A 15,869-nucleotide genomic window follows, 5' to 3' on the forward strand; every position below is an offset into this window, starting at 1 on the left:
AACAACATCCAAGTATCCTTGAAAATGTAAGTGCTAAGCAAGAGAAGAGCAGAAAACGCAGGCATTGATGTCTCACATATTTCTGCCAGCAATGTGAATAGTTTCCATTAACGCAAGTTGCACAGAGACGATTAAAAAGTTGCACTAAAGAATCTTTGGGGGCGCAACTCACATTGGACAGCACACATTCTGTCTGTGTACAGTCCGATGTGCGGTACTCCGCACATCTACATGTGCTATGGTTGTCTGACAATTGGACAAGAGCAAGACATACTGCAATTTATTTTACTCAGACTGAACTTCCAAGTAAAAAAAGGCCCATGTATTAACATCCATTCATTAAAATGAGTTCTATTTTCATCCGATTTTCGGACAGTAATATCATTCGTCACAATGCGTAACGTGAAGCTCCCGGGCCCCAATGCAAAACCTGTAACAGAGCCTCCAACTATAATGCTTTTTTCATAGTACTGGGCTCCCTATATGGAGAAGAGAGACCTTATGGGCCTTCTTAGACTCCTTAGCCCAGGTACAACCTCAACCCCTGCATCCCCTATAGTTACGCCAGTGCACCTGTGTCCAAGTAGCCTAAAGTGCATTCATTGTTTCACTGTTTTGTAGTGTAAATTGGTTCAAAGCTCTTGCAGGGGTCTGAACTCCATTTTTTGCATAGAGAACTCTGCATTCCATGTGATAACATTTGGGCAGCCTGCAGTGCTTTATCAGGAAATTGTACCAAAATGTTGGCACAATTTTCGGCATAAACTATGCCAATTAATAAGTCGTATAATTTTAAGATTAAACAGTCTTGAAATTCAACAGATTTACTATCCAGCAGGGGTGTAACTGCAGGGGATGCGGTCGCACATGGGCCCACGGGCTTTAGAGGGCCCAAAAAGTCCTTTTCTCCATATAGGGAGCCCAGTACTATAAGTAAAGCATTATAGTTGGGGGCCCTGTTACAGGCTTTGCATTAGGGCCCACAAGCTTCATGTTACGCCTCTGCTATCCAGCATGAGTCACTGTGATGAATCTGGCATATTTTAAGACAGTTTTAGTTTGCATTGTCTAACTATTAGACAGTATTAATAAATGTGGCTCAATGTGGGTGCTTTGGTTGTGGGAAACCCAGAGTCCATTGAATGTTATGAGCTAGATTACACATTGTTGGCACCACCAACAGCGCTCATGTTTACTGACTTCCAAGTGATACAAGCAATTTGGAGTTGTTCTTATAAATCAAACTGTTTCTATTATCTGTATTGGTTCGTATTTTCTGTATATTCTGAATGGAGTGAATAATTTGTACACACCCTGTATTACTGAATTCAACAGGAGATATAATTCTTTAGTGAGCTCTCGCTAGCAGTGACTCGAGGCACCCAGGCATTGATTATTTACTCTACAACTTTGTGATTGGAAACAGAAAAACTGCATAATAAGGAGCGAGCCCAGACTCTTATAGAGATACATTATAAAAATCAGCATAAAAAAAGCAAGAAAAATAGATACACTTTATTAAACATTGATACATTTTACTTGCAGTACCATGCCTAACCACATGGTGTGCTCTTCAAGTGTAGCACATCACCAATGAGCAACACAAGCTATTTATTATTTCTAGTATTGCAGCACAGTCCAATTTTAGAAATATGCAGTGCAATCTTTTACGTGTTGATTTTGGCCAAATCTTAAGAAATCCATATAAATGTGATTAAAAAATATGAGCCCGAAACAGTAATGATAAGATTAAAAATAAAAACAAACATTATGCTTGTCTGAAATGCAATATCTGTTTTATGGATATTCCTATATATCCAATTTAAAGATAATGAATGAGAAAATACATGAGACACGTTTCTTTCCTGACATCAAAAGGTGATTGCTTCGGTTTATTTTCTGTATCAAATCCTTCATACTTATCTCATGCACATTCTTACTCCTTTCAGTGTGTATAGGTCAACATTGCTGGGATTTGACTACATAGTTACAATACTCACTAGTCAATATGAACTTGTGTGAAACTTTTTTACCTAATCTGATTGCCTCAACCATCAGTTTGGTTTTCTATCGCTGATTAGATAAACGGTCAGACAAACGTAACATTGAAAAACTGGAAAAATAAAATGTAACTAAATTATAAAATGAGAGATTTGTGACCAGAATTGCAGACCAAGAAGTGGAGGAGAGAGAAGTACTGGAAGAATACAATTATTTTCTCCGGCCTGCGGATTACAACATTTCTTGATTTACTTCCTTTTCTTGTATTGTGATGCTTGCATAGTGAATGCTTCCAACCTTAATCTCTCATAACAAATGTAAAAAAGAGATGAAAATTGTGTAGAAGCAAACAAAGAGAAGGGTAAAAAAAATGGGCGCTATCTGGAATAGAGTGGTTATTACAATGGGCAAAGGTAAGAAGGAACAAAACAGCTGCTTCTCTTGCCTGATAGAGTTGTGCTGAAATGCACACAACTTCATAAACCCACTGAGAGGCAGAATAGGGAAGGCTTATTTTGCATAACGAGAAATAGAGTAGCATGTTTTTCCGGAGGGCATTAACTAGGATTCTAAACCGGGTGCGCAGTTCCAGAGAAAAAAAACAGCTGATACAGATAGTGCTCCCCAGCACCAACAGATGTGATGCCAGACTTGCTCCAGATGAAAAGTTACTTTTTATTAGCAAGAATCAAAAAGACATTACACCATGTTTCAACCCTATAATGGGGTCTTCCTCAGGCACCTGAGGAAACTGATGCCTGAGGGAGATCTTGTTGCAAGGTTGAAAGGCATAGTTTTTTGTTTTGCTAATGACAGGTAAATATTCCTCTGGAGCAAGTCTGGCATTTCATCTTTCAGTAATTGGGAAAGGAAGGCTTGTATCAGATAGCTCTCTTTTTCTGGAATAATGAAAGAAAAAGAGGAGAAAGGAGGAGTAGAATACAAAGATGAAAAAAGGGATCAATTGAAAAGGGGAAGGAGATGGAAAAAAGACAGACGAAGAAAGGATGAGCAAAGAAAAGAAGTAGAAGAAGGAACAGAAAAAGGTTAAGAGGTAGAAGAGGAAAGGAAGATGAATGAGGAGAACATAGGAGAAGGAAAGAAAAGGAGTAGGTGAAGAAGACAAAGAAAAGGTAGATGAGAAGATGAAGGAGAAGAAAAAAGGAATAGGAAAAGGAGAAGATGACGACAAAAGTAGAAGAGGAAACAAAATGAAGAAGGGGGGGAAGGAAAAGAAGAAGGAAGAGGAAAACCTAAAACAGAAGATGAATAGGAGGGAGGAGATAAAGAAAAAAGAGAAGAGGAAAAAAAGATTAAGAAGTGCAAAGAAATAAATTTGTACTTTTGGTTCACATGTAAAATAAAAATTGAGATTTCCCTTTGATGTAACATTTTTATTAGAATGATAACACACTCTTCTTTAACTACCTGGAACCCTTTAATAGACAGATGTAATGCTGAGAAAATAGTAGCACAGCTACAGATGGTTACTAAATCACAGGCTCAGCATGAGAGGTAAGAAATCAGTGTATGTTCCACAATATGCACAAATGTGCAAAGGTTACAAAATACCACCCACCGTCTTCCATTGTATGAGCAGCACTGCGTGCTTGGATGCAGTGTCAACTATAACTACGTAATAAACAACTCGGCCAAGTCCTGGTCCGAGTATGAATAGCAACGTAATGACATACCTTACAATCTGTCACTATCCCATCATATCTAATTGAGATTTAAGGTTTTCAATGGCCTTTATCTAGTAGTTAGACCTTGACTCATCCATAGGAATAACAAAAATATTCCAGAGTAGCTTGGAAATTGAAGATACAATAAAAAAGCAATTGGAACCAAAGTATATTTTAGGGTGTGCATTGCATCGTATTCACAGTGATCCATTGAAATTTAAGTTGCCATTCTACAAATGTTTCCCTAATTGAACTATTTCTGCACAATGCCAACTTCCTCTTTTTTGAGTAAGGATAAGGCAGAGTCATAGAACAAAGTGTGTCACGAAGAATCATTCACTCAGCATCTCAAATGCTATGACTGATCACAAATTTAATGCAGTTATGACAATGGGAGACTGTAATAAGTACAACCGTCAGAAGAAAAGAAGCATATGTAATGCTGGGAGAGACAATTGGATGTGCCAGTAGGACCAATCTTCACAAAAAGCTTTTTTTTTTAAACTCAAAGGAGAATTCTTTGGTTAATCGCACATGCAAAAAATGTTTTAAGCTTAATGTATTCCATAACACTACAAAACAATAGCATACAATGCACGCTGTGAGAAAACATATTACAGACTACTGCAGAATATATCCGAGAGGGAATCAACTCAGCCTTGAAAAAATAATGCTAGATATCTGTAATGGACCCATATGGGATGCCTTCTCTTCCCATATGGCAGGACATTAAAAGCAAAAGCCTTATGACATGTGTTAGAAACACAGCATACAACTTTCTTCTCAGGCAGCATGGTTTAAAATACATTTGGGTTTAATGCTAGAGATGAGCGAGTATACTCGCTAAGGCACATTACTCGAGCGAGTAGTGCCTTAGCCGAGTATCTCCCCGCTCGTCTCTAAAGATTCGGGGGCCGGCGGGAGGCGGGGAGCGGCGGGAGAGAGCGGGGAGGAACGGAGGGGAGATCTCTCTCTCCCTCTCTCCCGCTCCCCCCTGCTCACCGCCGCAACTCACCCGTCAACCGCGCCTAATACCTGACCATTTTGTGATAAAAGCATACAACTAAAACTGGTTCCCATTAGTCAAGACACTTTTAATTGCCTGGCAGTAAAATGGGTGGAATGACTATTGTGGTGTCTGGAATATTGAGGGAAAGAATTATTAAAGGCTTTGCACACCTCTGAAACCAATTGTGTTTTACTCCAATGTATCAAAGGGCTACATACAACTTTGCATGCAATTATTTTTTGCTTCAATCCATGGAAAATGAAAATAATAGCAGCTTTCCAAATAGTCTTCGTTACAAATTTACAAACGTTTTGTGCCTACAGCTCCCATATAGACCTGTGTGTCTCCATGGTAACAGAAAAAGTAAACCCTGTGTAGTCTGATCCTTTAGTAAAACACCCTTAGGGCGCCCACCCACTTGCGTTTTTTTACCTGCGTTTGCGTTTTTCCTGCACAGGCATAGAGATAACATGTGTTCCTGTCCACTGGCGTTTTGCGTTGCGTTGCATTGCGTTTTTTAACATAGGAACTGTCAGTTGCATATGTGTCCTTATTTTTCTCCTAATGCACCCATGAAAGTCAATGGAAAAGCCGCGAAAACGCGGCGTTTTTCACGCACGAAAATCGCAAACGCCAGTGGGTGGGCGCCCTTAAATTTGTTCCTACACTCCTACTAATATACCAAATGAACTTTATTACGAACGGTGCCATTTTTACAGCTTTTGAACTAGATGGCTGTGTTTTATTTAAGGGATTGCCCGGGTACAAGGTAACTTTTTAAAAATTGATCCAGGCCTTTTAAAACCATTAAAGCAGATGTACTTACCTGTTCTTTGCCACAGTGATTCATAGTTGCAGTCCCGCGGTGCTTCTGGTCTATGTTGTGGAGCAGAAACCATCTGACTGTTGCAGCTAATAGGAGAGCGCAGTGGTCAGGTGCTGTTCTCCTGTCATCAAGGCTCCCGGGGTCTGAGAGGTGATGCCAGGAGAACAGCATCAAACTCTACCTGCTCACCTGATCCCTTTTTCCTTGTTCAATTCCTATATATGCACTTTGCATGACTCTGCTGCTTTGCTTGATGGTCAATATTACTATGTACTCGGCCCCAGTGTTCTCTATTTGGACTCAAGCCATCTGTTTTGCCTGTTTTTCTGTTTCTGAGTTCCTAGTCCTATCTACTTGTTCCTAATTCTTGATTTATTAACGTCATTGCACATAAGTAGCCTGCTGTGTTCTGCTTGGCCATTCCTGGTCATCACTGCTGGTCTCATCTCCAAGGACACCATAACCTTTGCATCAAGGGATCCCAATTCTCTGGCATACTGTATGCTAGAAAGACATAGTGAACAAATGGAAGGTAGTATGACTACACAATCAAACTACTCATTCTTTGCTTGTTGTCGATTACACTGAAGAGGCATGGATCTACATAAGACCTGTTGACACAACATGGTTAAGTGTTTTTAATGTAAAGTTGCTTTTTTCCTTTTGTACGCATTGAAAGAATGAATAAACTTCATTTGCAAAGGTGTACATAGCCTTTTGGTATGCTCTAAGAAAATATTTACCAATAACTATAGTGTACATTTTATAGTCGTAGTTTATGAGACAGGACTTCTGTTGGAAAGATCCAACTAATAGTTCATTACTATAAAATTTGAAAAGCTGACCTTCATCCTTAATAGTATAAAGTCCATCACAGCTGCATCAATAAATACTATATCTTGGTTTAAAAACCCTAAAATGGCGAGTACTATTACAATCTTGGCTAGTAGTAGTAGAAGTGCCCCTTTAATTCAAACCTCTCCCACCTCCAAGACTGGTTCCCATTAGTTGTGGCTCCCGCCTCCAAGACTTCTCCAGAGCAGCACCAGTCCTCAGGAACGCGCTACCAAAAACTATCCAGGTAATCCCTGAAACACAAAACTTCAGGCATGCTCTAAAAACGCACCTACTCAGGGAGACATACTATATCCCCTAAACCAAACCCCTCATTACTCTGCCTGATAACATGCTCCCTGTCTAACTGACTGCAACCCCTGCTAGCCGCCACCAACCGCCCCCTGCAGTCATACCGATTCAGCCACTACATGGCTTAAGTCTGACCATTGTCTATGTATATAGCATCCCTCATATCTCCAGCCCCTTTACCTTCTGTATCACCCCATTATCTGTAGTATGGAAGCTCGTTGGAGCAGGACCCTCACCCCTACTGTCTCCATCAACTGATTACTACATTTAACCGTGTTTTTTGTATCTTTGTTTTTTGTATCTGTTCTCCCCTTGTTTTGTAAGCGCTGTGGAATATGTTGTTGCTATACAAAGAATGATTATTATTATCATCCATGGTCTACATTAACGATTATCTTGTAAAAGATTTAACGATTTCTAGATAAGTCCAATTAAATCTGTTTTAACAGTACTAGATAGATACAATATAGTATTCTATTTTGGAGTTAGGACCCTTATGATGAAGTGATCTAGTAGCACACAGAAGAAGCTGGACTTGTGTATATTTCTGTTTTTCCCATGTCTGAAATGACCACTAATCATCATGTGTTTTCTGAGCTGGTGCGCTCATGCACTGAGCTGATTTCTGAAGGAAGCAGACAGCTCCATTCCCATTGAAGTGTCCTGAGTTAGTATTGCAGATCAAGTGCCCTTTCATTTCAATGGAAACTTGGCATAAATAAGCTCTGTGCACAAGTGTACTGGCCTAGCAAATAGTCGATTGTTGAGGATTCCCACTGACAGACTCCCACCAATAGACCATCAGTAGTTTACAACTTGACAACTCCTTTAAATAAATCAAGTTATTTACACATCTTGGAGATATTCGACCACTCAGTTGGAATGAGGAAGGTACTAAAAAGAGTGGAGACTTAGAAGACACAGATTATTTGTAGCTGAGGGTGACTTTAAAAGGTATAATTGTTGAGAGCTTAAGCACCTTACAGTCATCCCAACAACTATCACTCCTGTGCATTCAAAGTGGAGTGATAGTCGCTCAGTGAATGGAGGTGAAGCACACTAGAGATGTCTTCCAGCCAACTGCTTCCATTCTCTGTGAACAGGCATTCAAAGATGAACTGCCTGTTTATATTGAGTGAGAACTCACTCACAGTGAGCAGAAATGAAGTGACTAAATGACTGCTAGGTTGTCTACTTATCAGGTAGACAACCATCACTGAAAATCACTTGTTTTTAGCCATCCATAGGGCCCCTTCACATGGGCGTATTTGCGGTCATTTTTGCACACGCAAAAATTCCATACAAAATATTTTGAGAATCGAACCCATTGATTTCAATGGGTTCATTCACTCTCCCGAGAAATATGCACTCAGAAAAAAGAACAAGCTCTATTTTGTGTGCATTTGCACACCAAAAGGCACCATAAAGGTGGAAAGTGCAAACGTGCATGCACTACACAATGGTATGCGCAACATACTGCAAAAAATCCACAGGGAAAAGAGCACATCTGGACCTCATTAGGCTAAAAAGCTTTTTAAATCAGGGTGTGGGTGTATCCCATGTGAACAGGCTTCTATGCACAAAAAAGTGCAGTAAAATGTGCAAAGACACGTGCAAAAGCACTTTGTTCATAAATTGCGATGAAGCATGTGTAATTGCGCACATGCCTAAGGAAACAAGCCCTTAGTTGCTCACTTACAACTACTAGATGAGTGAAAATGTGCTTCTAGAACAATTTGGTAGTGACAGATCACAATCAACTTGATTTGCTTATATGTCCCTACCATACCATGACAGGGATGAATGACTACCTTCACAAAGTAGATGAGTTTGTACCTGTTGCCAAAAGAAGAAACGTAAAGATCTATATGATTCTATCACTATCGCTCACATTTGAAGTATCTCTTCATTAACACTTGCTATGCGATTTCATTTCACTGGGTTGCTCTTAGTAATTTTCTTCCTGCCTTCCAAGTTGTGTATATAGATGTACATAACAAGCATGGGAAAAGACACAATCAAGCAGATTTACCAAGATCTCACTAAGAGCCACAGACTGGTAGAAAATTACTTAAAATTTCCAAATCCTTATTTTAAATTAGCATTTCTCATGTATTCTTTCTTCTTGTTTGATTTGCTTTATGTTGTGTCATTTCTTTTGCATTCAGCACTATGTACCTGGTATCATTACTTTACCTTCTTTAAACACCATTGAAATATGTTTGGTCTAAACTCTTTTTTGGCATCCAGCAATTAGGATAATTTGCCTTCTCGTGACTAGTTTAGAAACTGTACAGAAAATTTATGTCATCTTTCAACATCTAAGACATGTCAGAAGATGTCATCGGTGTGGGTTCGTAGCCTGTGACCTCCATGGATTATCAGAACGAAGGAGCTTGGTGCTCTCTGCTCTGTCTTCTGATTCGGAGATCCTCAAATCTCCTGTTCTGGTGTCAGAATCCTCTATTTGTAGCAGTGAGACTACGTGTGCATTACAGTTCCATTGCATTGCATTGAATTGGATATTCGGACGATATACTTGTAGATCTTCAGATGAAGAGAAAAAGACATGGCACACAAACTAAAGCCCTGACTCCTTCAATCTTGGGATTAGTGTGGGTCACAAGGCATAGATCAATTTCTGAAATGTCTAAGTGACCCATCAGAAGATGTGTAAAGTTTAACATTGCTTTTAAGGATACATTTAATTCTTTTGATTAAGGGACTATAGCAACTATAAGGCAAGATCTAACTTACAAACTGATATACTTTAAGCACTTCACTCTCAGCCCCAACAAAAAAGAGTTGGTTAGTTGTTTCTCACTGTAATCATTTTTTATCTCATACTCAGCAGTCCTCAGTATATGCCAGTATCTTAAAGCCAGCCATCCCATTATACACCAACACTGAAAACTATAGTCACATGTGCTTCCCACTGTACCCACTACAAAAGATAGAAACTCAACAATCCCAATAAGCCCCTCTTAATTACGCGCGTGTCTATGTCTTTTGTGGCTCTCGTTGGTTAACAATTACAAATGTATCACAAATCCTTGGAAAAAAGACTTAAAAAAAGAACAATTCACAAAAAAAACCTCAAATAAAGTCATCTTGTTTATAATACGAGGACACAAAAAGAAGCAAGAAATCTCCAGACAAAAGACACATAATATAAAACAGAAACCCTCCACATTACAGCAAACAAAACGCATCTGTCAAACTAATCTGAAAATAATTCTTCAGAGCGTTCATTCAGGAGCCTAAACAAAACGTACTCCTTTGGATTAACATTGCTGACAATGCAAGAACACATCGTATATACCATTTGTGCCTTATGGATGCGATACATGTACAGATGTAGCAGAGTTGAATTGATCATTTTACTGCTTTTGTTCTACAAAGTAATTACCCACTAAGGATATTGTCAGCTCTACCAAATGGCAAAAACTCAGCCTGTTGCAGATGTAAAGATCTGAATTTGAAGATGAGTTCCTCCTTCGCGTGCCATGACAGCTCACTGAGTTAAGATCACCTACTTGATTTACCTGCAGACCAATGGATAACCCAGCCTGCTACATCTGTACATGTACACATACATGGTGCTTACAGATGTGGACAGAATGCAAAAAACTAAGAATTAAAAAAACAATAGAAGGCGCCTGATTGATCCCAAATTTATTCTGCTGCAGGACAACAACCCCAAACATACAGCCAATGTCATTAACAATTATCATCAGCATGAAGAAGAGCAGAGGTCCTGGAAGTGATGATATGGCCCCACAGATGATCTCAACATTATCTAGTCTGTCTGAGATTACATGAAGAGATAGAAGGATATGAGCACGCTACATCTGCAGAAGATATGTGGTTAATTCTCCAACAAGATGTTTGCAACTAACTCCCTGCTGAGTTCCATCAAAACTCATGTGCAAGTGTGCCTACAAGAATTGATGCTGTTTAGAAGGTAAAGATTGGTCACACTGAATATTGATTTGATTTACATTTAGCTTTTGTTCTTTCACATTGTATTTTGTCAATTGACAAATAAAAGTATTAACACTTCTATTTTTTAAGCATTCTTACTTGGCAGTATTTTTTCTACACCTGTCTAAAACATTTGCACTGTATGGTAGGTGGTTAGATATGAGATATATTAAACAATTAGATAGATAGATAGATAGATAGATAGATAGATAGAGATGAGATATATTAATAGATAGATAGATATTAGGTATATTAATAGATAGATACATAGATAAAATAGATAAATAGATATGCGATATAATACATAGATGGATAGATAGATAGATATGAGATATATTAAATAGATATGAGATAGATAGATTTTTGTTGGTAGTGCAAAGCATCAATGTAGAATACTGATCTCTTCTATGGACAGAATTAATAGCAGTCATTTAATGGATAAGCTTTAAGACTATGCAACTTATTTCACATTCAGAGAGAGGACACATTATTGTTGGCTGACTATGTTAAAAAATGATGATGGCTGATTGCTATATGTATCGGTCCATTTAGAGAATATAACAACATGCGCTGATGGAGCAAGCAAAATTGTGTTGACTACTGGCTAATAGATAAAACTCTAAGCTATGATAAGCACAAATGGGGTTTTAAGACTGATGGGATTGTAGATGGTGAACAGGCTACAGGTTGCCGGTAAATGCAGACTAAATGAAAACAGACTCAATGGCACAATCCTACAGGTGATATCAGCTATACCATTCCAAGCAGCAGCAAGGGAACCAGCTGTGGTAGCCTGCAGTGATTTGGGCTATAATGTATGCCTAGTCTGGATAGAGTAAATAGCATTTCAGCACCATGGACAGCAGTCTGTCTGCTAGGGCAGGTAACAAGCACAGCAGCAATGCAATACAAACAGTATACAGCCCATAAAGTCATTAGCAATCAAACACCCCGACAACTCATACTGTATCTTGTTAGAGGATATTAGCAGATGGCACAAAGCTGCAACCACTGCAGCAAAATATGAAATACTTAAAAGTGATAGGACTGCTCAGAGGAAAGGCACACAATAAAATATACATAAGCTATTCACAACAAGAAGAATGACACTAAATATTCTTTTATTTAGCATTTGCAGGTATTGTAGAGCTGGGTTTGTCATTTGGCTGCCGATGTGGTTTTCTATAGAATGGCATATGAAGCTTGGAGTTTAAAGTAACTCATTGAGTTATCACGGGACTTAAATGCTAGCTTTGATACATCTATGCACAATTCATATTCCTTTATGGCCATATTCTGCTAGAGACAGATTAAAACCATAAGTCATTGACTTACCAGGTGTCAGGAAAGTCCAAAGTCTATTTCCCCCTCCTCCCTATAGTAAACAGAGACCAAGTGTAAACCCCACAGTTCTTTAGCGTGTCCAGCCAGCAATTAGGAAGTCCATAATGTCATAACCTTACCTGTTCTGTGAGGCATATTCTGACTATATACCCCCCACCTTCCCTCTCCACAGTTCCCATATGTTATTGTATAAGGAAGGAGGTTTACAAATATGACTGCACCTTGTCTATTCCAGCATGATTCTAGGGCAACAGGCTTTGATAATTTAGGTCACATCATTACATATGACTTCATCCATGTTCTCTTCCAGCAGAGAACGGGGGGAATACTGTAGGAGGTATCCTAGTCAACCTGAGTAGGATGCAGCAAGGATTCCCCCATCTTCTACTCCTCATAAGGAACAATACATAATTAAATATGGCAAACCCCCTATGATAATCTGTGTGGTGTTGTACCTCTCTCAGTAAGAAATAATCCTCTTGTAGGTCTCACAGATGCTGGGGGGAAGCAGCAGCTCCTGCACCTGAAGGCAGCCTGGACTGTGTGCTGGAGAGGATCTGCAGATTGCAGCTGGGATGCCAGCTCCTGGTACACATGTATTGTCTGTGGGCTCCTGCTTTGATTTACATCCTAATTGAATTAGACCACTGTTGGCACAACATGCAGTTGCTTGTCTATTGTTAGCAAAACCACTGCAATAAAAAAAAATTAAAACATAAAAAAAAAAAATCTTACTTCTATAGTCGCCTGATAGTAGCCGTAAATGGGCTACTCTGCCAGCCTCTCTAATTACAGACTGTCTAAACCCCCCACAGGCATCCTTCCCTTGACAGGAGAGGGGGTAGGGAAGCTTTCTGCCCCACCCCTATTAGAAACTGGATACCCTATACATTGGATATAAAGATGAATACACATAATATGCATTGACAGTGCTTGCAGTAGCTGCTTACCTGCCAGTGCTTGCATTCTTTGAATGAGGCAGATCTGGGTGAAGAAAAAAAAAATCATTCATCCCCTTCCTGTTGTAATTCGCCGAGTCACAGCCCTTCCAGGCTCATATTCCCTCCCTCCCTGTCATACTCCAGTTGCAGATCCAGGAGAGTTTCTGGGTCACAAGCCCCTGGATCCTGGTCCTGGATGGAGATGCTTGCTCCCAGTCTTGGCTTTGCAAAGCTTGTGAAAATCTGTCCCTCTCTCTCTCTCCCTCTCTCTGTCCCCCCCACCTCTCTCTCTCCTTGCTTCTCTGCCTCTCATTACTACTGCATGCTGAGAGGGAAAGAAGCCTGTCCTGGAATTCACTTACTCTTTCTGTATGCTACACAGCAGATAGATGGCAGCCAGGATCCTTCTGAAACTGACTGCAAGATATAGGAAAATGCTAAGACATAATCCAAGAGGCAATGGCCCCTGCTTAGCTGCACTGTCCCCTCCGTATTATAATAAGCCTATCATGAGAGCAATGCTAGATAAAAAACAGCATCTCCGTACTGCAATACAACATGACATTAGAGATGGTTATAGGGTTGGTGTGATGAATGCTAGATGGATGCTATGCAGCCGATGAGTGAGATGACAAGTTCAGCTCTGCTATATCTATATAATGCATCGAGATAGGGATGGAAATAAACCTGTTATGTTTACTACAGTATGGTCTATGCTTTGGTGCAAGGACAACCCTTTCAGGAGGATTGCAGCAGGCTACTTTGTAAGGGACAATTAACATATATTAGAAATCCAGCCAAGATGAATTAGGGCGGTTTCAAGTAAGCGTATACGAATCCTCGTGTTTCAAAAGACATTACATCTGTATGCATAAAGTTTTCATGATTATTTGTTTCCATATTTGTATTATTTTCTGTTGGGTCAACACTGATCCGTATAGAAAAGAATACAAATTACAGAGGCAACTACGCAAAAAATGGATCATGTTGTGTTTTTGAAAAGTGGCTGTAAAAATAGCCATTTGATTAGCTCTATAGATTAACATTAGCTCCACATAACAATCCCTTCAACATGGACCTAATACAGAGCAAGAAGTACACTCGTCTGCAAGCGGCTTTAGGCAAAAGACATCTGGATGATAACAACTTGCAACACTGTGTCAAAATATATATCAATATAGCTACTGAGTAATACAACAGCCATTGTTTATGAGGATGTATCGGGGCCACTGATCTCCGTGCTTACAAAATAATCATCACAATCTGAATAATAAATCATATTTATAATGACATTTATTATTCACAGAAATGGCTACTTTTCATTATATGTGTGTAAACAACATTTGTACAAAAATCATGATGTTTATGCACAAATGGGCAGTGCTATGTAATAACAGCTCTTATGTGTCTGTCACAGATTACTTTAGCAGGAAGTTTCTTCTCCTGTATCAACTACTGATTAACTGAGATGCAGTGTTCCCTCACTCTTTAAGAAGAGGTTCTTCAACGTCTGCAGTGTGAATTATACATTTTTGTGTTCCAGCTGGTGCAGATTATATAATACACACATCAACTGCTGAAGAACATTATAATATACACCTCAGTTGGTGAAGGACATTATAATATACAACTCAGCCGGTGAAGAACATTATAATATACACCTCAGCTAGTGAAGAACATTAAAATATACACCCTAGTTAGTGAAGAACATTATAATATACACTTCAGCTGATGAGTAACATTATAATATACAACTCAGCCGGTGAAGAACATTAAAATATACACCACAGCTGGTGAAGAACATTATAATATACAACTCAGCTGGTGAATAAAATTATAATATTCACCTCAGCTGATGAAGAACATTATAATATACGCCTCAGCCAGTGAAGAAAATAATAATATACACCCTAGTTAGTGAAGAACACTATAATATACACCGTAACTGGTGAAGAACATTATAATATACACTTCAGCTTATGAGTAACATTATAATATACACCTCAGCTGCTGAAGAACATTATAATATACACATCACCATTTGAAGAACATTATAATATACACTTCAGCTAATGAGTAACATTATAATATAGACCTCAGCTGCTGAAGAACATTATAATATACAACTCAACTGGTGAAAAACATTATAATACACACCTAAGGGCGAGCACCCACTGGCGTTTTTTTACCTGCGTTTTGCGTTTTGCGTTTTGCGTTTTTCCTGCACAGGCATAGAGATAACATGTGTTCCTGTCCACTGGCGTTTTTTTTGCGTTGCGTTTGCGTTTTTAACATAGGAACTGTCAGTTGCATATGTGTCCCTATTTTTCTCCTAATGCACCCATGAATGTCAATGGAAATTAACGCAAAACGCCGCGAAAACGCCGCAAAAAACGCCGTGAAAAACGCGCGGAAAAAACGCGAGAAACGCGGCGAAAACGCTGCGTTTTTTTCCCGCGGAGAACGCAAACGCCAGTGGGTGCTCGCCCTAAGCCAGTGAAGAACATTATAAAATACAACTCAGCCGGTGAATAACATTATAATATACACCTCAGCTGGGGAAGAACATTATGGTAACATACTAACATACTACGTAACATGGAAAAAAGACATATCCATCCAGTTCAGCCTATTACACCCCAATGTTTATCCAGATAAAGGCAAAAAACCCAATGAGGTAGAAGCCAATTTTTCTCATTTAAGGGAAAAAAATCCTTTCGGACTCTAATCTGGCAATCAGAATAATCCCTGGATCTACAATCCTTGAAGTTGTTACTGATTATAACATATAATATTGTATCACTCAAAAAGACACCCAGGACCCTTTTGTACTCTTTTATCGATATTGCCATCACCACGTCCTCAGGCAGAGAGTTCCATGGTCTCATTGCTCTTATAGTAAAGAACCCCCTTCTATGTTGGTGTAGAAACTT

General features: G+C 39.2%; 1 protein-coding gene across 1 annotated transcript in view; it reads right to left on the bottom strand.

Moving 5' to 3' along the window:
- The window catches only part of SYT3 (synaptotagmin 3), a 223,008-nt gene extending 209,858 nt beyond the window's left edge, over positions 1-13,150 (bottom strand). The window contains exon 1 of the mRNA XM_066607182.1: positions 12,946-13,150. The gene's annotated coding sequence lies outside the window, so the exon portion shown is untranslated. The remainder of the gene's footprint in view (positions 1-12,945) is intronic.
- Positions 13,151-15,869: the final 2,719 nt, after the last annotated feature.

The sequence above is a fragment of the Eleutherodactylus coqui genome, chromosome 6 (genome assembly GCF_035609145.1).
Source record: "Eleutherodactylus coqui strain aEleCoq1 chromosome 6, aEleCoq1.hap1, whole genome shotgun sequence".
NCBI classification, from domain to species: Eukaryota; Metazoa; Chordata; class Amphibia; order Anura; family Eleutherodactylidae; genus Eleutherodactylus; species Eleutherodactylus coqui.